Source organism: Fukomys damarensis, unplaced genomic scaffold, assembly GCF_012274545.1.
Source record: "Fukomys damarensis isolate Sample0158 unplaced genomic scaffold, DMR_v1.0_HiC HiC_scaffold_2, whole genome shotgun sequence".
Taxonomy (NCBI): domain Eukaryota; kingdom Metazoa; phylum Chordata; class Mammalia; order Rodentia; family Bathyergidae; genus Fukomys; species Fukomys damarensis.
The window spans coordinates 52,985,775-52,991,819 of record NW_022900914.1 but is presented as its reverse complement, the minus strand read 5'-3'; positions in this window follow the sequence as shown (position 1 = coordinate 52,991,819).

The window sequence follows — 6,045 nt, the reverse complement described above, 5'->3', positions numbered from 1 at the left end:
CATATATATATATATATATATATGGCATTATATAGCAAATATCTAAATATCTATCTGGTATATATTCCACTGTGTGGGAAAGAAATGGAGTATTGGTTAAGATAAATACTACAAATACTATAAATCATAGGTTTATGAAACATTTAACACTTCCAAAGAACAAAAATGTGTATTGAAGAGAAAGAGCTAAAGGAAATGCACAAATATATAACATTCATAAAAATCCCATAACTAAAAATAAACAGTACAGTGCTACTGAAACCTGCATGTGTTAAAAAAATTAGAACAGTAAGGGAACTATTTTTAAAATCTCAATGCCCCTGTGTAGTAGAGCAGTGCAAATGAATAAGATTATAAAAAAATGAATCATATTTGGTGTTTTGAGAATAATGAAAATGCTATTTTTGTTTTTATAAAGGATTCTCATAGTCAGAGAATTAACCTTTAAAAAAAACATACCTTATTTACTTAGTTTTATACGAGTAGCATGACTTCGGCATATTGAAATTTGTGAAGATTTCTCTTGCAAAATATAATCCATTTAATTTTTATTTTTCTTATTTGTGTTTTTAAAAATAATTCTGTGAGGAGAAAAGTTTGTTAGACAAAAGTTGTAGATTTACTAAGAACAGTTTCGAAATAGCTTACTTAATTCACCTAATGTTCTAAAAGTGATTAGTTTCCATTGTTTCTGCTATCAAGTCTTCTTATTTCTATTTTGAGGATTTCAATTTCCAGGTCTAATTATTACCAGTCTTTATTTTCAGGCATTCCTGTACTCAGTATTTATTCAGTATGCATTTTAAATAAGCTCCATTTTTTAAATAATTTTAGGTTTACTGGAAATTCAAAAAACAGTACAGAGTTTTGCCACATTTTGTACCATCTGGCCCTATACATGCACAATCTCCCTTACTTTCTGTATCCAGTGCCAAGTGTTACATCTTTTAGAATTAATGATATATTTGTATGATTCAGCATGGTAATTTATATTGTGCTTCACTCAGTATAAACTCTACTGTTTGGTGTGATGTGTATCTTCTATCATTACATATACAGAATAATATTACCCTAAAGGTACTCAATGATCCACCTAATTATCCCTCCCCCATAACACCTGGCAACCACAGATATTTATATCTTCAGAGTTTTCTTCTTTTCCGAAAGTCACATAACTGGAGTCATACATAATGTAGAGTTTTCAGCTCAGTTTCTTTCATTTAATAAAACGTATTTAAAGATTTTCCTCACTTGCAAATGCCTTTATAAGGCCTTTCTTTTCAGTGCTGAAAAATATTCCATGGTCTTGAGGTACCAAAGTTATTTTAAAAATGTTTTCCCATTCACCTACTAAAATGCATATTGGTGTTTTCAAATTATGGCAATTATGAATAAAGCTGCTATAAACAGCAGTGTGCAGGTTTTGTGTGGATATACATTTTAAACTAATTTGAGTAAATTCCAAAAAGGGCAATTTTGGAACCATATGGTAAGAAAATGTTTAGTTTTTGAAGCAACTGCAAAATAGTTTTCCAATGTAGCCGGGCCATTTTGTATTCCCAACTGCAATGAATGAGTTTTTTTTCGCCCCATATCACTGTCACCATCGGTATCACAATATTTTAGGTCTTAGAATAACTACTGTGGAGTATTATATCACTATTTAAATTTGCAATTCCTGAATGACTTACAGTATGGAGCATTATGTCTTGTACGTATTTGCTATCTATATATTCGGTTAGCATATATATATTGTTCACACTTTTACTCATTTATTAATAAAGTTATTCATTTCTATAATGTTTTAAAATAATACTTGGTATATCTTGGACACTAGTTTTTTCTCAAGTATATCTTTTCCTCAACATTTCCTCCCAATCTGTGGCCTGATTTATTCTCTTGGTATTGCAGTTCACGGAGGAAGAATTTGTAATTGTAATGACTTGAAATTTATCAAATATTTTTCTTTCATGGATCCTGCCTTGATATATCTAAAATTTTTCATCAGATTTAGGTTATTTATTATGTCATTTCCAGTGTATCTACAGTTTTGTGTTTTACATTTAAAGCTATCATCCATTTTGAGTTAATTTGTTGAAAAATATCAAGGATTACATCTCATTCACATTTTCTTGTTGGTTTCCATTTGTCCAGAAACCACTATATTTATTTATTTATTGGATTTTTGAGACAGGGTCTCACTATGTAGTTGAGACTGACCTGGAAGTCCCTATGTAGCCCAGGCTGATCTTGAACCCACAGTGATCCTCCTGCCTCAGCCTCCTGAATGCTGGGATTACAGGTATGCATCATCACACCCGGCCAGGAACCACTATATATTTTTAAATCTAGTATTTAGGCATGAGGTGGCTAATGATTCTTATAGTCTTTTGTCTCAAACAAAAACATTTATTCATTTATTTATTTTTGTGACAGGGGCTTGCTATATAGTCCAGGCTGTCCTTGACCTCGACAAAATCCTCCTGCCTCAGCCTCCTGAGTGCTGTGATTACAGTAATGTGCCACTAGGCCTGGCTGTCATTTTGAAATTATACATATATTCCACAATATGTTTTATAGTAGACCACAGAAGTGAACAAAGCTAGAAGAAGGAACATATATATTATATATAATATATATATAATATTAGAGACATATCTCCCACTGATGGATAGGATGAATGAAAATAAAAAAAGTAAAAAGATAAGCATCTTGATATAATATAGTATGTTTTATAATGCCCAATATAATTACAGGATTTATAAGGGTAATTGTTACATAATCAGTTATTATTAGATAACATTTTGCCAACATATATTGAAGAATATAACAAAGTTTCCAATTAATTAGAATAAACATTCTTAATTTCAAATCTACAAATATCCAAAACATATTATAATTGTGAGATAAATGAATAGTTTTCAATGATGTTTGGACTGAAGAACTTTAAGCTGTGTAAAAATACATCTTAAAATATAACAAAGTGACTCAGCAAAATGAAAGCAAATAGAGTATTTTATTGGATTCGGACTTAAAAATGTAGATTCTAATGTATATCTATCTATATATCAGTCTAAACTGAATCTCAATTAAAATAAATGTAAATGAGTTCTCTTTTCTTGTTAAAAGATGTAGCTTAATTGATCAGATTTGGAGGAGTAACATCTTTAAAGTATTTTCAAAGGAAGCATAAAAATATTACATAAAAGATTAAAAATGAAAGTTTGAAAAAGAAATACCAGAAACAAATGCAAAAGTCGTTGTATCCGTGTTTATTTTCAGCAACATAAAATACCATAATAGATATCTATACATCTGAAGCAATTTGAACTTTTATTATTATTTTAAAAATAGCTCAATTCATACAACAAAATGTAAAAACAGAATATATATTCATAATAAAATAAAACTTAAAATTTTTCATGTAGAGATTTCTGGAAATGTATCATTGGAAATATACTTAAGTCAGTCATTGTGGCTCTTGTCTGTAATCCCAACCACTTGGGAGGATGAGGCAGGAAGATCCCTGTTAGTTTGAGACCAGCCTGAACTATACAAGAAGATCCTGTCTCAAAAACAAACAAACAAACAAACAAATATGCGTGTGTGCCTGTGTTTGTGTATGTACTCAAAATTGTAGGCATATTGCACGAAACTTTTTAAACTATGATCTAAATATGCAAGCAGTAATGAACTATTTTCCTTTCTTCTTACATTTGTTGCTTGTCATGGAAGTAGAACAGACTTGATTGGAGTTTGTCCTCTAACAATTGATTCTTTCTATCTGGTTCCATGTGGTCGATTTTCTGAATCATTTTATTTTTAAAGCACTTGTTACCATTGTTTCATAAATGATAATTTAGTTAGACAAATACTTTTAAGTCTGAAGTGATTTATTTTCCCTTCAGTAGTTTGAAATTATTCTTTTAAATGCTTGTAATCATTTTATTTTATTACATTTTACTTAAGATAAAGAGGAAATGAAGTTGGAATTTTAAATATTTATTTATTTATGTTTAGTCTGCTGTTGCTCGTGTGTAGCACATAGTGTTTATCGTCTTTGTATGGAGTCAGCACATGCACATGATGCATCTTCATTCCCTTTTTCATCCCCTTTCCCTTCCCTCCCTCGCCTCTCCACCCATATCTTGATCCCCTTCCTTTTATTTAAACACTTTTGCAGTACCTAATATTATAGATGCATACCGTTGTTTAGAGCAGCACAATTCATAGCAGCTACATCTTGGAAGCTGCCCAGATGTCTATCAACTGAGGAATGGACAAAGAAAATGTGGTAATTGCACATGATGGAGTGCTACTCTGCAACAAGGAAGGACAAACTGGAGTCATTTGTAGAAAAATGAATGCGCTCTGCAACTCATCATTTTAGCTCCAATTTTCTTGCCAAATTTCATCTGGTGAGATGTATAACTTCACTAATTTTACTGTGAATATGTTGAGGTATTCTCATGCTGTACATAGAATTCCTCTGTTACCACAGTGTTTTCCTCAATAGATTTAAATTTCTTGTTTTCCTCTATTGTTTCACTATTGGCTCACTACTCTGATTCTAGTTTTAGAGTTGCCTATTTATTGCTATTTCTGCCTGTTGTACCATTCATTTTTTTTAATTGAGAAGTTACTTTCTTGTATAATAAATTTAACTTATTTTATACCAATCCTAATTTTTTTAACTTTTCTATTTCTCAATTCTTTAGTTTCTTCTCTCCTATATAATTTTAAATTTCACTTGGAATTTTAAAATTAAAGGTTTTATTTAGATTTCATATTTAAAAGCTGTATTCAATAAAAGGAGATTGGCCATTTTGAATATTGTAATATTTTGGGGTTTTGTTTCCTAAATGACTGATTATATCTGTGGTAGCCTTTTACACAAATGCTACATTTTTACTTTCAAGCAATAATGCTTGAGATTGCTAATTTTTTGGCACCAGGGATCAAACTCAGGACCTTGAACTTGCGAGGCAGGTGCAGCACAACTGAGCTAAATCCCTGGCCCGAGATTACTAATTTTTTATTTAAAATCACATATAAGGAAGTTTTCTGCTTCATGTTTTTAGTGAAATTTCTATAGTATTTTCTTTATTGCAAACAATTAAATGTGAGTTAAATTTTAACAGAGCTAGAAATATGATAGCTTTTAAAATGTAAAATAGAAGTTATTACTTGTATTGCCTTTGTGGTACCTGAAGGATGCCACACCAAACAATAAACTTGAAGTTGAGTCCATGTAAGGATTTCTAGGCAGTGCATTTTTAAAGCTAAAATGAATAAATTAAAATAACTGGAAATCTTAAAAAGTATGCAATGATCATGGTAGCTTGAATATTTTCTTTTATAAAACACAAACTTTATAAAATACATATTTGATTACTTTAGATCCTTTGTTTTAATAAAAGCAAAAATCTTTTTAGACATAATTATTGACCCCACCATTCTGTTCTCCTTGATAAATCACTTCAGAACAGAAATCCTTGGTTTTTCGTATTTACACATTTACTTTTCATTTTAAGCACATTAAGTGACTCAAATTTGGTTTTTAAAGCCCTTGCTTTTATTTCCAGTGCTACTGTCAATCTTGCAACAATTCACTTGACCTTTCTTTTCAATTGGTAATAGTGGTGGAAATAATGACTTTCTCCTACAATAATGATCACAAAGAACAAATAATTTTTATAATGACAGACTGCACTTAGTGAAGAAATGTTCTATAAAAGACAGATTTATTATCACTATTATATAATTTTCTTGTGCACAAGGCAGTGTAATCATGAGACCTCACTTTAATTTCTGGTATTTTCTGTGGACTGCTGAGTGACCTTAAATATGTTTCTTAAACCCTCTATTTGTCAGACAGTGATGGGATCAATGTATATTTCATACTTTAAATTTTCTTGAGAGAGTTATATGTTTTTACATCACTCCTTACCCCTTTTTTCGTTCCATTAATTTTTCCTACTACTTGATGTAACTCCATTTTTCATTCAGAGGAGAAGTGTCTGTGACTATTTTCTATTACTTTTT